The sequence below is a fragment of the Erythranthe guttata genome, chromosome 1 (assembly GCF_056151865.1).
Source record: "Erythranthe guttata isolate IM_541 chromosome 1, IM_541, whole genome shotgun sequence".
In the NCBI taxonomy this organism is placed as follows: domain Eukaryota; kingdom Viridiplantae; phylum Streptophyta; class Magnoliopsida; order Lamiales; family Phrymaceae; genus Erythranthe; species Erythranthe guttata.
In genome coordinates, this window is record NC_142533.1 from 6,566,512 (window position 1) to 6,586,692 (window position 20,181).

At 32.6% G+C, this 20,181-nt stretch overlaps 1 long non-coding RNA gene across 7 annotated transcripts; it reads left to right on the forward strand.

The window, feature by feature from the left end:
* The first annotated feature begins 1,193 nt into the window (after positions 1-1,193).
* LOC148772720 (uncharacterized) lies at positions 1,194-3,545 on the forward strand. 7 transcript variants are annotated; one of them, XR_016031598.1, is made up of 4 exons: positions 1,194-1,869; positions 2,075-2,263; positions 2,816-3,349; positions 3,481-3,545. It is a non-coding gene; the product is annotated as an uncharacterized LOC148772720 (long non-coding RNA). The 7 variants fall into 7 exon arrangements; XR_016031601.1 differs by lacking the exon at positions 1,194-1,869 and having other exon boundaries at positions 1,879-2,263; positions 2,816-3,109; positions 3,312-3,349; XR_016031600.1 differs by lacking the exon at positions 1,194-1,869 and having other exon boundaries at positions 1,879-2,263; positions 2,816-2,904; positions 3,312-3,349.
* The last annotated feature ends 16,636 nt before the right edge of the window (positions 3,546-20,181 follow it).

Consider the following 20,181-nt stretch of genomic DNA (forward strand, 5'->3'; position numbering starts at 1 on the left):
GATGTTACAAATTGGGTCCTAAGGCTTCTAAATCATAAAGAATTACCCGAGGCAGGTAATTTCACGCATATTGTTCTTATCCTAAAGTGTGCTAGGCCGGAACCCAATTTCACCCCATCAGCTTGAGTAACGTGGTTTACAAGATTGCCTCTAAAGCCATAGTTAACCGGTTGAAACCACATATGAATAATATTATTTCCGAGACTCAATCATCTTTTGTTCCGGATGATAATATTCTTATTGCATATGAGGTGGTTCATTATATGAAGAGGAGTAAAGCTGAACATATGGCCTTTAAATTTGATATGAGTAAAGCTTATGATAGAATCGAGTGGAATTTCCTTCGTCGAGTAATGCTCAAGCTTGGGTTCAAAAGCGAGTTTGTTGAGTTGGTTATGCTATGTGTCTCCACGGTCACTTATTCTTTTGTACTAAATGGAGTGTCTTTCGGCTTTCTTAAACCAGTGAGGGGATTACATCAAGGTGACCCAATTTCACCCTATCTCTTTCTATTTTGTACGGAGGCATTAAGTTCTTTGGTTAAAAGAGAAGAACATCGTGGAAATATTGCGGATTTGTTGGTTTGCGCTCGAGCTCCCCGGGTATCTCACTTACTTTTTGCCGATGACACTATGATTTTTTGTAAGAGTTTATTGCATTTACTACCCCTGTGAAAATCGCAATAGCACGACTCCCCTGTCATAAAAAAATTAGCAAATACCCCCTAAGAAAAAATGTCAAAGCCATTACAAGAAAAACTAGCTTCTGTGACCAAATTCTCAGCGACCATAACTAAATGGTCACTGAATGTTCACATTTAGTGACCAAAAGTAATTTTGTAGCAAAAGTGGGAAGGGTTAAATCGTGTTGCGACCAGCGAACATTTGGTAGCTATAAGTGGTCACTAATAGTTAGACATCTTGTAGCAACTAAAGTTAAAGTTTGTAGCGACAATTTTTATGGTCACTATAACTTAATGACAATAGTGACCAATTCAACATCAATTTTTTTTACGGTTGCTACAAGTCTTTAATTTAATTATTAACAACCATTTAATTGGGTTGCTAGCAACCACTTGAATTTGGTTACTATGAAACTACTTAGGGAAATCAAATCGATTTGGTCACTAGTTTAGTTTTAAACAAATCAAGAAAAGAAAAGAAAAGAAAAGAAAGATGGGGGGCGAAAATGCAAATAATGAAAAAATACAGCCATATCTTTCTTTCGTTTCTTCATCGCTCTCTTTCTCTCTCGCCTACTCTCTCCTTCTCCCTCTCGGTTCTTGGCTGAAATTCCAGAAATTAATTGGAGAAAATTCGAATTCAAGAAGGGGTTTGAAGAAGTGAGGTATATGAAACAAATTTGAGGTTGGAATTGCAAATCCCCAATTCAATTATCGACAAAATTAGGGCTGTGTGAACGAGGGGTTATGACGATCAAGTCACATCGTTGGGAAGTCAGCTTTCCAGTGGTGGTGGCCTCCAGCGGTGGTTACATCAGACGGTCGCCGGAATCGGGCGAAGAGGACGACTAGCTGTCCAGAAATCGAATTCCAGCGTTTGGCTCTTTAAAGAATTAATTGAACGGAGGCCTTAGAGGGTGAATCTCGACGACCAGGACCCACGGTTAGAAACCTTGAGAATTCATCCTTCCATAGGTGCAGGGTGCATACAAGGTGTTTGATAAAATACTGGAACCAGACTCCAACTTTGGAGTGCAAAAACATTTTTTCAATTGGTTCGAAAAGTCGTTTCTTTAACAAGTCATTTCGGTTTTTTCTTGCATGGATTAATCTCATGTCTGGTTTAACTAATTTGCAGGAGCTTGAACTGTGATGAATTGACGATGGATCAAGCATCGGCTATTAAGGTTAGCTGCCATTTTCATGACCATGTGCTTTACTAGTTTTCATGTCTCTGTACTCGAAATCGTAAAATGTTGGAATATTTTGATGCTCGGTTTTTATAAGCTTGATCAAAAACTGAAAAAAAAGCACAGAAAAATCGAATAAATCATTACATTGCCTCCATCAATCAGCAAAAAAGAATATCCATTTCGGTATATTCTGTTTCAGTAATTGTTCTCGATGGTATTCATCGGGGGTGGTCGCCGGAATTTGGCGAGAATCCCAGCTGCGCACCGGAACTTTAGGGAAAGAAAACCTGCTGCCGCACCTGTTTTCGGAGCAGAATTTGGAGGGTTTGGAGTGCGAATTTGGGAATCATTCCTTGACGAAACTCGTAGAGGACCTCGAAAAATATTGGTAAGTGTAAAATTGTATCGTGTTAGAGTATGTTTTGAAGCTGATTAGTGGTCCGAATTAAGTGACTTTAAATCTGTAAAAACAGGGCAGTTTTGAATATTCTTCTTACGAGGCCGTTTTTGCTATGTTGAGCTAATAATTTGGGCTGTGTCTTCTGAGAACTTGTAGTTTACATTGTAAGGTTCAATTTGGTGTATTATTTGGACAATTTGGATAACTTTACAAATTGTTATGATTTTTCAAATAAACAGTGCCAGCAAATGCATTTGTTCAAACAAAACCTAGCAGTTTCATGCAATTATCTTCCGGGGCTGTTACTGCTGTGTTAGGTCGATAATTTGGGGTTGGTTTCTAAAGTGAACTTGTAGATGAAGTTGTTATCTTTAATTTGATATATAGTTTAGGGTATTCGGATAAGTATGGTGATCGTAGTGATTGTTAGAATTAGCCCGACAAGAAATTCTTAATAAATGTTTCAAGAAATTGACTAAGTGATATAGTGGAATAATACGGTTATATTAGAATCTTGTTAAGTGATGAATATTTTTATAGGTATCGACCGTACTAAAGCTCTCACTCAAGGCTTGAGCATGGCTTGAGCGTAAGGATATTTATTTATAGCACCTTGCACTGGACTTCAGGTGAGGATCCCTATCCCTTGCCTATTATTTCTGGGAAACTGGATATATGCCGAGCAATCGTATCGTTCGGTTTATTATTGTTATTACTCGTCGTTTAAATTCAATATATATTTATTGTCGCCTATCTTGTGAACTAATTTGATTTCCGAGAATTGTTGATTTTTGAGCTATTGCAATCTTCGATCGATTCGAAATCCTTTTTCCTGTAAGTTCTCATCTTGATTCGGGAATTATTCCAATAATTTCTTTTCTCGATTCCTTGACTACTCAATTGAGTTCATTTATCGACCTTGAATAATTCAACGATTTTCAATCTGATTCTCTATCAATTTTAAGTCGTTTCACATGTATACTAGTTGGAACCACTTCTATTATGATTCATTAAATCATTTGATTTGTTTCTACAGGGGTTCAATGAATGTAAATCGTTCAATGACTGGACGAGGTAAGTAGCTACTTATGCAAGAGCCAAATACATTATTGAATTATGAGTGCTACTAAGTGACAAATGATTGAAATTGATTCTATCACAAGATTTCTTATTTTCTAATTGAATTTTTGTTTTCCCTTTCCCAGGTTGGACTTATTGATGAAGTGAAAGAACGTTATCGTGGAAGTCATATTTGTTGTCGCTTAACAATTTATGAAGGGAAATTTATTATGAAATGATTATAGTAATCTTTCTTATTATTTGGAATGACTGATTTATTATTGTATTTTTTAATGATAGATTGAAATTATAATATTCACATTTGATTGATAATATGTAAATTTGGGGATAATTACACTTTTCGTCCCTATACTTTACCACTTATTCGTTTTTCGTCCCTAAACAAGTTGGAGTGACATTATTCATCCCTAAACATGCCATTTTTCTGCTATTTTTGTCCCTCCGTCAATTTGGCTGGTTAGTTTGGACGGAAAATAGCATGTGCTTCGCACATGATACGTAAGAGCCAACCCCTCTTCAATTTCAGATTGCATCTTCTTTAGAACATAATCGGGAAAATTACATTTTTCGTTCTCATACTTTACCCACTTTTTCAAAACTGTCCCTAAACATTTTGGAGTTACAATAGTAGTCCTTAATCATGCCAATTTTTGACAGAATTGGTCTGCCGTTAATTTTTGCAGTTAAGTTGGATGGAAAATGGCATGTGCCTCTCACATGCCTTCAATTTACAACACTACATGAAAATGGACTTTTAACAACACGCATTGCGTCTTGTTAAAACAGATTTTTCATAATTAAAACTTGATTGAAATTCGAAATTATATAAATTCCAAAAAAAAAAATCGATTTATATTGTTTTAAAATATTTTGAGAAATATTCTTATTAAATAAGGGTGAAAATTGGAACGGAGTTTTCTTACTCCGCCTATTACGATCAAATTTTTATTTTATTTAAAACAATAATTTTCATTTGGATTCAAGAAATTCCGATTTTAAAATATTACATTATTATTTTAGACAATACTTCTAAAAATATTTTTAAACAATTTATCGAGTTTTACATTATTAAATTAGGGTGAAGAATGAAATGGAGGTTTCTTATCCCGCCTATTCGGATCGGATTTTTATTTTATTTTGAAACAATGTTTTCATTTGAATTGGGAAAATCTTGATTTTGAAAGCAATATTTCATTTCTTTTAAAACAATGTTTCAATTGTTTAAAGAATATTTCTCAAAATATTTTAAAACAATATATATATCGATTTTGTTTTTTTGGAATTAATATAATTTTGAATTTCAATCAAGTTTTAATTATGAAAAATCTGTTTTAACATGACGCAATGCGTGTTGTTAAAAGTCCATTTTCATGTATTGTTGTAAATTGAAGGCATGTGAGAGGCACATGCCATTTTCCATCCAACTTAACTGCAAAAGTTAACGGCGGACCAATTCTGTCAAAAAATGGCATGATTAAGGACTACTATTGTAACTCCAAAATGTTTAGGGACAGTTTTGAAAAAGTGGGTAAACTATGAGGACGAAAAATGTAATTTTCCCGTAAATTTGCAATCTTAAGTTTTATTTTAAATTATTTTACAGCCACTGTTGCAAATAAAAATTAATGTTTTATGCAATCAATTAATTATTGATCTGCATTGGTCAGTAAATTTAATAATTGTCGAAACCATGTAAAAACTATTGCAACCAATAATATGGTCACTATATGTATATATTTTAGCAACCAACAGATATATTATTTATCAACCAACATATACTGTCACTATATGTATATTATGTAGCAACCAAAAAATGTGGTGGCCGAATATATATATCCTATAGCAACAATAAAATATGGTCACTATAAGTATATATCATTTAGCGACCAAAATTATATGGCCACTATATATGTTGCTATAGCAACCATGTTAATATTATTGCCACCATAAAATTTACATTAGCGAGTCAAAAACTGGTCGTTAATAATTATATTTTTAGTGACCATTATTAGTTCGCCGCTAAATCTTATCTTTTAGCGTCCAATTAATTTTTTTGTCACTGGTTACTTTTAGTAACTACCCTGTTGTGACCACCGGTGACCAAGCTTAATTTGGTCGCTAGAAGTTTTAACTACCATTTTTTAACTTTTAGCGACCATACATAATCGTCACTAAAACCAATATTTCTTGTAGTGGCATTTAGGTCCCTCAGAGCATATCGTGTCCCACACGCGCATCTTCAGTGATTTTTTATGAGAGTTTTGTTTATGAAATGACAAAAATAGCCTCACACAAATAAACATAAACTCAGTTGGGTTTGATTATGAATTATCTAATTTCTTACGGATCAATTTGTAATTTATAAAGTTCTTTTAAAAACCCTCTTATTTAGATCCAAAACTCAGATTTGCAAGTTCTGAAGGTGCAAGAAACAAGAAAATGGCGTTCGCGATGAGGGAAAAGACCAACAGCAGCAGCGCTCCGGCAGTCAAGAAAGGGGCGGCAGCGGCGGTGGTGGAAGGAGGGTGAGCAACTGGTAGAAGATATGAATCTATAATTATTTCTAACTCCAATTTATCTGCTGCTAGTACTAATTACAGAACTGGAAGATAGTTTATGTCCATAAAAGTACTAAAGCCAATGGTGGGGGGTGGCGGCGGCGGTTGGGAAGAAGATGAAGATGTTTTTTTGGGTGGAGTCGCGGGGGTGGTTTGACGGGTAGAAGATGATGTCTCTTCTTTATTTTTCACTTTTTTTTTGTTCTTTTTTAATCTTTGTTTATCTTATATATATATCTTATCTTATATATAAAAGAAATTAACGCTAGGGCAACTCTAAAAAACCCTAATGGTATTTTTATAATTATTTATTTTTAATATTTTTTCTTTTAATTTTTTAACTATATTTTCAACAATTATGAAAATCGACACTGAACCGTGAAGAATCCCTCTGGCTTCAATCTCCTATTTTTCATAAATATATCTCAAATCTTAAGAGATAAAAATAGAAATTCGATTTGTTTAATCTTAACTTATTTGTTTGGAATTTGGATTATAAATTTTACTATTTACAAAACTAATGTTATATAAAATATGAATAATACTACTTTCTTAAATTTTACTATGTTAGTGTATTATATTTATTCTATTATATATCAATGTTCTAAAAATCGGCCGAGGCGGCCGATTAATCGGTCTCCGAGGCGGAGGCGGTCCAAAACCTTTACGATTTTAGTGTAAAGGTTTGAAAAATCGGTTTTTTGCCTGTGAGGCGGTTTTAGGCGGTCTGAGTCGGTCCGAGGCGGTCTGAGGCGGTCAAACCTTTAAGGCGGGTCAAACTCGGTGGCAAAAAATCGGTTAAAAATCGGTTTTTTTTTTTTTTTTTTTTTTAATTTTATAATTCAATATAAAAGTTGGATTTTAATAAAAGAAAATATGAGTTTATGCCTTATTTTGTTTATGTTAATTGTTATTGTTAAAGAACTAATGATGTATGCCACGGATGTTCAAGAATAAATGTAAATTCAAAAAAAATATTTTTTTATTTATATTTTATAAGGACATTTATGTAATATGATCTTATGATTATTAAACTTTTATTATGTTATTAGGATATATACATAATGGAGATATAACTATGTTTAAATATCTTTTTACATATGTTTGGAGTATTTATAAATAATAATTAGAAATATATTATATTAAATTTTAAAAACCGATTTATTTCCGATTTATCACCGATTAATCACCGCCGCACCGATTAATCGTGAGTCGGTGCCTGACCGACTCGGACCCGATTACCGATTTTTACAACCTTGTTATATATTGAATTGATTTTTTTTCACTTTTAAAATACGATCCCGTGCATCGCACGGGAGAAACAAATGCTAGTATTTAATAAAATGGAAATGAATAAAATTTCAAAACAAATATAGAAAACTCAAAATTACAATATATTTTTAACCAAATCAATTAAACTATAGAAATTTTACGGAAATAAAATAAATACAAAACCAAATTGTGTTTTCAAATAAAAAACTATTACAATAAAAAAAAAATTATATTTTTTAATTGCAGAAACACCCCCGGAGTATTTTGGTCTTTTCACAGCTGGTCAATGGGCTAAATATAAATGGGTCGAATGTGCATCCTAAAAATAAGCACGGGTTATTTGCTAATTTTTTTATGATAAGGGGGAATCGCACAGTTACGAATTTCACAGGGGTAGTAAATGCAATAAACTCTTTTTTGTAATGCTAATGTTACTTCGGCTGAATGTATTAAAAATGTTTTGCAAATATACGCCGAGGCCTCGGGCCAGAAGGTGAATTAGCAAGACGACTAGTACAAATAATATTTCTTTGATTAGCTCGATAATTCCCATGGAGGTGGTTGATAAACACGATAAATATTTATGCCTCCCTTTCGCCTTAGGAAAATCAAAACCGGAAGCTTTCGCCTATCTTCGTGATCGAGTGTGTCAACGGCTTCAAAGATGGAAAGAAAAGTGGCTTTCTAAGGGGGGTAAAGAAATTCTTATAAAGTCGGTGATCCAAGCTATTACATTCTATGCAATGAGTTGTTTTCGTCTCCCAAGGTACTTTAAGGAAGAAATTGAGAAGCTTATGAGTAAGTTTTGGTGGAAAAATAATAATGGAAAAGGAATTCATTGGGCTAGATGGCAAGAGCTATGTAACAGCAAGGAGTTTGGGGGCCTTGGTTTTCGGGATTTACATGCTTTCAATACGGCCTTCCTTGCGAAACAGGTATGGCGCTTATTGGACTCCCCACACAGCTTATTGGCAACAATTTTCAAGGCTAGATATTATCCTCACTCGAGTATTATGGACTCATCTCTGGGGTCGAATCCATCTTACACTTGGTGAAGTATTTGGGGAGCAATTAATCTGGTAGAGAAAGGTACTCGGTGGAGGAACATATGGGGGAGTAAATAATGGCTCCCTAGGGAACGAACGTTCAAAATTTTCTCTCCACGAAAAATCTTATCGACGGTGATACTGGTCAATGGAATTTAAATATGATTAATTCCATTTTCAATGTCGAGGATCAAAAGTGCATATTGTCCATACCACTGGGAATGTCGACAAATGAAGACCGCCTTATTTGGCATTATAACAAGAACGGTTTATTTTCTGTCCCTAGTGCCTACCACTTTGCTGTTAAAGTTGAGAAAGAAAAGGTTGGTCTTACTTCAGCAAGTTGCTCCTCCTTGGCTCCTTTGATTTCATGGAAATGGTTATGGAACTTGAATCTTCCGAATAAAGTTAAGATCTTCCTTTGGCGATGCTGCAAGAACCTTCTACCCACTCGACAAAATCTTGTAAAAAGACAAGTCTTTGATGATACCCTATGCGAAATATGTGCTGTAGGTGAAGAATATGTCATTCACAACCTATCTTTATGTACGTTTGCTAGACAAGTTTGGGCGCTTAGTGGAGTGGCGTGATCAATACATTGGCCGAATGATTTCTCTTTTGTCGACTGGATTATGAATATGAAGGATCAAATCGACAAATCCGATTTTGAATACTGTATAGTATTTGTTGGGCTATTATATGGCATGCAAGGAACAAGAGGTTTTTTGAAGATGTTCATCGATCGGCTCTTGACGTTATCGTGTTGGCAAAGAAATTCCTTGCAGATGTGCATGGGTCTGCTGCAGAGGTGCTTCGCCAGAAGCTTGGTCCATCTGTGAGAACATTGAATTCCAGCTGGGAGGCCCCTCCAAGAGATGAAGTTAAAATTAATTTTGATGCTTCTCTAACTTCGGCTGACCATGGCTGCGGTTTGGGGGGTTTGGCGAGGTCGGCTGATTGAACTTGCCTAGGTTGATTCTTTACTTGGAGCTCATCTCTCCTCGACTCTACTTCAGCCGAGGCAATGTCTGCTCTTAAAGCCTTAGAATTTGCTCGTGGTCACCGGTGGAATAGAGTAGTTTTGGAAGGCGATTGCACCACAATTTTTGCAGCTATTAACGGAGAGGAAGATTCTCGGACAATCTATGGTAATATTATCGATGATATTAAGAGATTGGCACTAGGTTTCGAAGCTTTCATAGTTTGTCATGTCATCAGGGAAAGCAATCGAACAGCTCACGAAATTGCTAGGTTATCTTCAATGAAGTCCTGTACTTCGAACGTTTTGCCGAGCTTTATTCAAGATATTGTAAGCTGTGAATCATTACATTAATGAAATCTACTAGTTTTTTCTCAAAAAGAAAAAAGAAAAAGTAGCGTTGTAATCTTTTCATTTGAAGTTTTGACAAGAGAGAGTTATTTCTGAATTACATGAGAAAAAAAATAATTCAAAAAAAAAATGGTATAGTTAACTTCATTTTTCACTTAACTCTTCAATATATTTATAATATACTAGAAAGGTGCACGTGCGTTGCACGTGTTTATTAATTTTCCTATGTATTTAATTCTTTTGAATTTCACTTGTTATGTTTTTTTATTTATCAAAATAATAGTATGCATGAAATTTATACTATGCTACACGGACAGTTCTAGATGGTGAAGAATCCCCGTATCCGACACCTAGACACTCGGACATGCTCGGACACGGCTCGGACTTCCTTGTCTGGCCGTGTCGTAATTTCGCTAAAAGTAGGACACCCGTGTCGAACAGTGTCCCCAATTTTAAAAAAAGTTGGGACACAACTCTTATGTTTTAAGAGAAAGATCTAATAAAAAATACATTTTAATTTCTATTTTTTCTGCCTTCTTTGAGAATCCACCCAAAAGTCCAAAACTCTAGGGACAACGGCGACCAAGAACACGAGCAACAAGGACGAGCGGTTCTCTTATGCGTGTTGGCGACTTATAAATATACCCTTATATTTTTATAATTTATAAATACACCCTTATATTTTTTATATTTACGCGTATCCCCGCATGTCCGTATCTTAGTTTTTTTGAAATGCCGTATCACCGTGTTCGTATCCGCATATCGCCGTGTTCGCGTATCCGTGTCCGTGCAGCATATAAATTATTTAATATATTGAGACGTCGATATTTTCTTTGCATAAACATAATCTAATATATATATATATATATATATATATATATATATATATATATATATATATATATATATATATATATATATATATATATTGCTTTTTTTTCCTTTTTTTTTCTAAACTATATCAAAATGGTTCTAGTGTTACCTCATTATTCTAATTTTTTTGGATGATATTTGTAATTCTCCTAACCAAACCAGTTGGTTTAAGAAAACTTAATTTTAATAATTCTATAAATTTAAATAGAAATATAACTTTACACCAAAAATCAATCCACAAAAAATGTTGAGAAAAGAATCAAAATTAAAAGATACAATAAAAACACACATTACTCTAGCCATAGCTTGTGGTTGTTCCAGCTCGCACAGGAGCATACCTAGCATCTTGTATTTTACCTTGGGTAAATAGTAAAATAAAGAAAACAACTTAGACATGAAATTTCTTATGGGAGCATTTGACTTTTCTCTCACACTTCTTTCACAACTCTTACAAATCAGGGGAAAAGAAAAGGGGTGCTTACCTCCGTAGAGTGAGTTGTAATGTACATTATAATTAATTAAAGCTTAAAGACATGATCGCAAAAAAAGTGAAATGAATAATAAGAAAATATTTGATAATAGATGAAGACACTTATCAGATATCACAATGTACACAATTTGCAATGACGATGTTAATATATAAGTTATAGAAAGAATAACATTTACTTACAATTTACGTAAATCTTTACCCGTTTAAAAGAACATTTGTGGAATTATCAATTAAAAATACACTTTCATGCCTATCAATTTCAGAGAGTCCGTTGCATTTTGTGATTAAACACTTAAATACATCAGTACCACAAATTCAAATAGGTCATAAATTTACCTGATGTTCCAACAAACAAAAAAACTCCTAGTAAATCATGATTATCTACCAAGTGGAATGTCATAGGGTGGTTATGTGCTTATATGAGAAGTACAAGAGGGTTATGTGCACAAAAAGTTCTAATTACAGGAGATTATGTGCTTATATTGAAAGTACAAGTGAAACATGTGCACAAAGTTCAAATCACATGGAGGTTAATGGTTATTTACCTTAAAAAACAATAATATTTACACATGATAAATACTATAGGGTAAATAACACTTAACCCCACGTAGTTACAAGCTTTTGCAGATGATCTCTTTGTGCTTGTAATATCAACACATAACCCCCTTGTGGTAGTTCCCGTTAGTTTTTGCGTCAAACTTAACGTCATGTGTCAAATGTCAAAGGATTTTTTTTACAGATCACCCCCTTGTGCTTTCATTTTTCCTTTCCTTTTTGCAGATGATCCCCTTGAAGTTTGACACATGCGGTTAAGTTTTACAGAAAAACTAACTGAAGTTACCTCCCATAAACCACAAGGAAATTATGTGCTGATATTACGAGCACCAGCGCGTCATCTGCAAAAGCTTGTAACACAGGGAGTTAAAGTGATATTACCCAATACTAAATAAAAAATAAATACTTGAAACAATATTAAATAATCGTTTATGCAATGCAAATTTAAATCTATGTTTCATGCCAAATGAATATAGGTAACAGATCGACCAGGTAAATTGTCATGCACTATTATATATTAGTCGATGGAAGTATAGATGGAAAAAAATATTATAACAGACTACTCAAATACCCCATAATGTATAAAAGAAGCAAACATTTGTGCCAAAAACTCAAGATCAATGAAACTAAACCTCATCCGTAAAAAAACATACCGGGGCACGCGGGCATGATATTATTCGAGTGAATATATATAACATATTGGGTTTATTTTCTTTTATGGTTGTATTGTATATGGGGTTGAATACACTTTACACCTCTAAAGTATATCCTATGTAATACACCCCTTTAAAATATCATTTGTAACACTTATCCCCTCAAATACCATTTAATTTGTATTTTAAAAATTTAATGCCTTAAAAGTTTCTATATATTGGATGGAATAACTAAAAGAATAATAAAATTATTTTACTAAAATTATCTACTAAAAAAGGGCAATATTTTAGTACTCGGTATAGTCTTCACCGAGTGTAGCATAGAAATAACATGTATCCATATATTGAACGGTGGGGAAAAAATATGACCTCATTGATTATGACTTCATGAAACAATTTATTCATTGAATAATGCGTTTGTTACTATGTACAACAATTGTTGGAACTTAGAACCCATTTCATCGATCCCACTAAACGTTTTCTAATTGAGAAATGTTAAAGACTTTCAGTTACAAACATATATGGAACATATGAATTTAGGATGGTGTGTCCATTATGTTCATAATCATAATAATTAATAGAATGGTGCAAATTTAGATCGGATGGCCTGTTTTAATAGGAAAATCGGATGCCATAAGATGATTGACACGTGGATAGTTTAAATAAAAATATAATTAAGATTCTAATAATTGAAAAAAAAAAACACAGCAGAACCCGTAACCCATCTAACCCTAATTATAATTAGCGTGATTTATTAAGAGTTAAGACTTAAGAGTGCCACATGTCAAAAAATTAGTGGAATCCGATTTATATTAAATATCGGCTGCTCCGCTCAGAATTTAATCTTTTAATAAAATACCGAAAGATGAATGTAATGTTTGTATATTTTTCTTTTAGGGTAAATTCCACTTTCCTCCTTGTACTTTGGCTCGATACCACTTTACCCACTTCTACTCTCAATTGCCTCGATTTGTCCCCTTGTACTTTGGCTCGATATCACTTTACCCCATTCTACTCTCAATTGCATCGATTTGCCCTCTTGTACTTTGGCTCGATATCACTTTATCCCCTTCTACTCTCAATTGCATCGATTTGTCCCCATGTACTTGAAAAATTGTCTCAATGTGGCCCTCGCCGTTAGTTTTCAGACCTTTGACCTTAACACCATTTGATCTAAGTCTAAAAATTACTCAAAAGTCACCCCTCCCAGTTTAAATAATTATTTAAAATTTTTAAAAAATAAAAAAATAAAATAATAAAAAATTCAAGACAACGAGAAAACATAGTCACACGACGCCATCCACGATTAATTTTTTTATTTTTTTTAATTTTTTTAATAATTATTTAAACTGGGAGGGGTGGATTTTTTGTAATTTTCAAACTTAGATCAAATGGTGTTAAGCTTAAAGGTGTGAAAACTAACGGCGAGGGCCACATTGAGATTTTCTTTAAATACATGAGTCAAATCGATGCAATTGAGAGCAGAAGGGAGTAAAGTGATATCGAATCAAAGTACAAGGGGGAAAATCGATGCAATTGGGAGTAGAAGGGGGTAAAGCGAGCCACAATACAAGGGGGCTGATCCGACTGGATTCGTGGTGGGTTGGTTTAAAGAGTTGAGTAGGCCTGGAGCTTGACCGGGGACCACGGTAAACCTACAAAGGAAGAAAAGAACCGGACTTAGGCCGGAGTTAGCACTCCGACGGCCAAGTCAGTAACTTTCTGAAGAAGATACTATGTTTATGTGCGTAATTTAGGTATGTATGCTTGTTCTTCTTTTTTGTTACCTGTACTTACTGCCCCTATTTATATTAGAAAAAAGGGACGGACGTCAAATACTCTTCAATTTAATTTACCTGTCCCATCGCGGTAATTAAGCATCCGGACCTCAAATTACCTTCAATGCAGTTTAATCTGTCATTTCATTGGCGGCTGCGGGGGCAAAAAGTAGGGGCCGAAGAGACATTCCTCTGCGCTTGTCAGTGGATTGGACGTGCATTAAATACCCCCATGTGCAGCAATGATCATCTCCGGTCGGGGGCGAGCAGCTTGGCGAGAGATGCGAAGCCTCGCAGGCGAGAGGGTGAAGCTGCTAGGCGAGAGAGTGAAGCTGCTAGGCGAGAGAGTGAGGCAGCGAGAGGCCTCGTCGCGGGCTACTCGCGATCCGTGGCCTAGTTCCTCTCGCCCAACCGGTACCAGTTTGATGGGCCCTCTTCTGTTAATGGGCTTAAACGGTGCCTTTTGACCTCGTTTGGGCCTTTGGTCCTTATTGGATCCATCAAGCGATCCCGGGCTGGATCAGGGGCAAATCGGTGCAATTGAGAGTAGAAGGGGGAAAGTGATATCGAGCCAAAGTAAAGGGGAAAAAGTTAAATTTATCCTTCCTTTTACTAATCTATGTTTCTACAATTTTAATCATTAAATTCTTAAACTGAGGTTATGTTTTTTTATTTATTTTACAAAATTGCTTTCAGAAAAATACATATCTTTTTGTTCTTGTTATATTACAAGTAATATGAGTAACTTTGACATTTTACTATTTTTTTGTGCTTTTTATGTATATGTATTTTTTAATTCTTGTTAAAATTTAAAGATTCATTCCTTTTCTTTAATTTTTTAACGTTCTTAAAATGATTTGATTTTCCCGTCAAAAAAAAAAATCTGATTCTACAATAAAATATGTAGTTTTTCATCTAAATTTTTTTATGGCATTTAATATTGTTTTATTAAAGTTTAATGAACTGTGACTATATATATTCTTATGAATTGATTGCAATTTGTTATATATGTTCAAATCACATTACATATTTTGTATATTTTTTTATTTATAAGACTTAATTGTCTTCGGAAATTAGAATTGACATGGAATATGCGTCACTTTCCACTAAATATTGAAAAAAAATTAGCAACAGACATTGTGTGTTGATCATAGATGGGTTCCAAATAATTTTTTTACTTGAGTTTTGATCATATAAAAGTTAATGCTAATATTAGTCATCTATGAGGTTTTTTAATAATTAGACTAATCAAATAGGAACACCAAATGTTAATACCTAGTTATGACTATATTCATGTAATAATAAAATATATGCTGATATAATCTATGCATCTATTATATATACATCTCTGTTTTATGATTAGTTTATTATGCGTACCAAATCCCTTAATATCATGTTAATAAATAAATTACATTTTATACTGAAGTTACATTTCCTTGTAAGTTCCTTGTATCAGTATGAATTCAAAATTAACAAAGTTTTATGCTTATACATATATCTAATATATATATATATATATATATATATATATATATATATATATATATATTAATAGCATTTCGCCACATGGACTTTGCCCGTTTTTGCACTTTGCCACCTTAACTAAAAAAAGTTGCAAACGCACACCCAAACTCAGTTTTTTGACGCACATAACCACCTAAGGGGAATATTCCGGCGAATCTTCTCATTTTTCAGCGCACACGCGATGCACATGCGTAAGTAAAAGGGCTTTTTCGTCTTTTTACCTTAAAATATCAGAAGGGGATGAAATTGAAAGTGTCAGGGACTCAATTGAACTTAATTTTAAACTTTCACAAATCTGAAATTAATTGAAGGTTTGTGGCTTCATCTTCAATGGGATCAAGACACCCACCGCCGGTGAACTTATAATTTTTTTTTTTTGAATAATCTTATATATAAAAGAAAGAAACGCTGGGCAACCCTAGAAAAACCCTAATGGCATATTTGTAAATTTTTTATTTTTTTATTGTGCATATTATATCTCAATTTATTTTCTCGATTTTAAATTCCACCTCTCCTAATTCAGCCCTAAAATTTCTAATACACAACTAATTAAATCTTCTAAATATTAAAATCTCTTTTTTAATTTTCGTGTTTTTTAATTTCCATCTCTACTAATTTTCAGCCCTAAAATCTCTAATACACAACTAATTAAATCTTCTAAATATTAAAATCTCTTTTTTCTCTAATCTCGATTCCTTCTAAATATTAAAATCTCTTTTTTTTTATATATAAAATATGGTGGAGATAAAATAAAAAAAAATCTAATTTTCCCTCCTAATTTTCTCCACCATATTTTCTCCGTTTTCCATCTCAATTTATTTTCTCCATTTTAATTTCCAACAAATACTCGATTAGGAAATCGTGTTTTGGAAACCCAAATTATCTCAGGTATTAACATTGGACATAAGGTTTTAATTCCAAGATTGACGTTAACACCATGAGCTAAGAGAATTCCTTTCCACTTTCAACGTCGACAGTTTCCTGTTTGCCTTTCCTTCGCTATGACTATAAACAAGAGTCAGGGACAATCTCTCCAACATGTTGGTGTTTATCTTCCGAAACCCGTTTTTTGACATGGCCAGCTATACGTTGTTGTTTCAAGGGTTACCAAGCGCAGTGGTTTGAAAATACTTATAACCGACAAAGACGGACATACTTCAAATATTACAACTAATGTTGTTTACAAAGAAGTATTTCAAAATTTACGGTGAGTATTTACTAATTGTTCAATATTTTGAGGTATAGAGATCGATAGTTAAGTTTATCTATAGTTAAGTTGCAACTTAGATTTTTATTTTTCTCGCTTATTTATTAATTCAAAATTAATAATCACTCAGCTTAGATTTTTATTTTTGTCGATAAAATTTGCTTATTTTTTATTTTTTGTTTTGTGTAGTAAGTATACTTAGTTTACTATGTTCCCCTGATGAATTATTAATGAATGATTGTAATAAAATTTTCATCATACGAATACATCAAATGTTTGTGTATATACTTACAACATCTAAACATGCAATTTGTTCCCCCGTGCATCGCACGGGTACAATTACTAGTACTTTTAATTTAACAAACAAAATGATATATAATGATACATGTCTATAAAATAGAACTGTCTTTTTTTCTTTTTTCTTTTTTATATAAAAGACAAAAATAATAAAAAGTCAAAATAAATAAATAAATAAAAAATATTCAATTGAAGGAAGACAGATTTCCATTTTCCGGATTTCCTAACAAAATTAAAATAAATTTGAGGCTCAGATCTGTAGTTGAAGCAGGCAAAAGAGAGCACCCACCACGCCATGGCTACTGAAAAAAACCGGTTGCCTATAAAGGCCATCCGGGTCGCCCCGCCAAGATACGGGTGGGTTAGATCTAAAATGCCCAATTCATCAGCCCGGAAAAAAAGAATCCAAGAAAAATTATCATCACAGCCTCCATTACACATTAGATACAGATATACGACGACGACGACAACAGCGAATGGCATCGACCCATGAAAAAACACACACACACACACAAACAACTATGGCTTCCATGGAAAATTTGGTTTCTTTGTTCACCGGGATGCGGCGGTGGGTGTTTTGATCCCATGGAAGATGAAGCCACAAAGCTTTAATTAAATTTGAATTTGTGAAAGTTTCAAATTAAGTTCAATTGAGTCCCTAGTACTTTCAATTTCACCCTCTTATGATATTTTAAGGTAAAAAGACGAAAAAGCCCTTGCACTTTCGCATGTGCATCGCGCGTGCGCTGAAAAATGAGAAGATTCGCCGGAATATTCCCCTTAGGTGGTTATGTGCGTCAAAAAACTGAGTTTGGGTGTGCGTTTGCAACTTTTTTTAGTTAAGGTGGCAAAGTGCAAAAACGGGCAAAGTCCAGGTGGCGAAATGCTATTAACCCATATATATATATTAATGTAATAATAGAAGATATAATCATAACTTTTATACATCTAGTATATGGATGAATCAATAATAATTATTTTCAAAATAATATGAAGAGAAAGAAAAATGATACAAATTTTAAATTTTAAAAAATACATAACAATATAGAAATTCCAAATAAATTGCACAATTCTAGTAAATATAAATTTACAACTCACCTTTAATTTACAAGTTTGATAATACCAAGAACCAACTAACATATATTGTTTTCGGACCATTGAAATTGTCCAAGAGATTTATAGCAAAATGTAAATATAATGAAATGACACAACTAATAAGAAAAATAAGCTGAAAACACCACAATGACGAGTTAGTTTTGACAAGATAAAAACTTACCTGGCCTTTTTCTTAAATTCTTGATATTATTTGTTTCATCTTTCAAAGAATACCATATTGCTTCATATATCTCAGACAACAATTTCCACCTTTTTAAGGCCCTGAAACATATTTTTCATAATAATATAATTGGAAGCACAATTAACAACATAAAATTAAATCTTCATATAATATATATCAGAAACATGTAGCATACAAGAATAAACCTTAAATACTATATATAATTTCTAAGCAAATTACAAAAATAATTACAAAAACATCCGAAATGTTTATTTGAAACATGTAGCTTATGCCATTTTTATACCCTGATCATGATAATAGATTAGGGGGACTTAAATGACAAGACTAATGAAATTTTCAGTTACAAATTGATGAAATAATAAAGCCGGAAGAATTTTTTTTAACAAATGGATGTACCCTATTAAATAAAAGAAGACATTCGTGTAGTATAATTACTTGAATAATCAATTAAAATTATTTGTTTATTATTAAGAACTCAGAGCCGGTCCTGAGGGGAAGCCAGAGATGCCATCGCTTAGGGCCCCATTTTAATCTGGGCCCCCAAAATTAAATAAAAGAAAGCTTAATATATATATATATAGATAATTTTTTTTAATAGAAAAGAATATTACTTATAAAAATTTATAAGATCGGGGCCTCGATTTTTAATCTCGCCTAAGGCCCGGGAAACCCTAGGGCCGGCTCTGTAAGAACTATTACTCCAATTGCCCCTCAAACATTACTTATATGGAGGGTATTTTTGTAAGTGCAAAAAAAGGAAGAAACCTTACCTAACATTCATACTTTTATAAGTAAAAATATAGATAGACTAGAAAGGTGCGCGTGCTTTGCATGCGTCTTATTAATTTTTCTATCTATTTAATTTAAATTTATAATAAATTAAAAGATATTAATTACTTAATTATTATAATAAATTAACTAATTATATTGAAGTAATATTACTCCATTGCCCTTATATAATTAATATATTTAGGGTCATTTTTTTCTTTTCAAAAAAAAAGGTAGAAACCACTCCAAAATTCATCTTTTACAGGTAAAAAATATATACTGTAGATGTAGATATATGGTGGTTATACTGTTATTAGAGAATTTATCAACAAAAAAAAGTATACTGTTATTAGAGTAAATATTTTGTGAGATTGATAGTGTTCTTTTGAATAGAATATAATAGAAAATCATTTATTACTTAATAGTTAAATAAATAAATAATTTCTTACGTGCACCACCATAACATTTTAAAATGCAAAGTTCACCCTTAAATTATATGTCTCATGTATCAATTTTTGCGAGATTTTAACCAAAATCATCAGTATAGTACGAAATTTCAACTTTTGAAAAAATATCATTGTTTATATCTTTATTTCTGACTTATTAGTTTTTTAATTATTTTATTTGTATAAAAAAGTTAATAAAACAAACAACACCAATTTGTAAATTTGTTAGTAAATGAATATTAAATCAGAAGATTCTTCTTGGTGATCAGCTACACAGCTGTAATGCTAATTGTTAAATCCCAAAAAAAGTGGTAGTTGTTTTTAAGAAAGATGCAAAATGTCAACCCCATAAATTTACTAGTATATTTCTTGCAAATGCCTTAGTACTTTTGGAGAAAATATATATTACATATAAATACATTAGAAAATAAAGAGAAATCAACAAATATTTGAAGTTTAACAAAAATATGCAAATATAAATAAATCAAAAAAGAAAAGAAAAGGAAAAAAGGAAAAAATTTACCCAGCCGTTAGTTTTGATTTTTTTTTTCTTTTTTTTTTTTGATTTATTTATATTTGCATTTTTTTTGTTAAAATTTAAATACTATTTAATTTTTTTTCTAATGTATTTATATCTAATATATATTTTTTGCATTTGTTTGTTAAAATTAAAATATTATTCAATTTTTTTTTCTAATGTATTTAAATTTTTAATATATATTTTTTTGCATT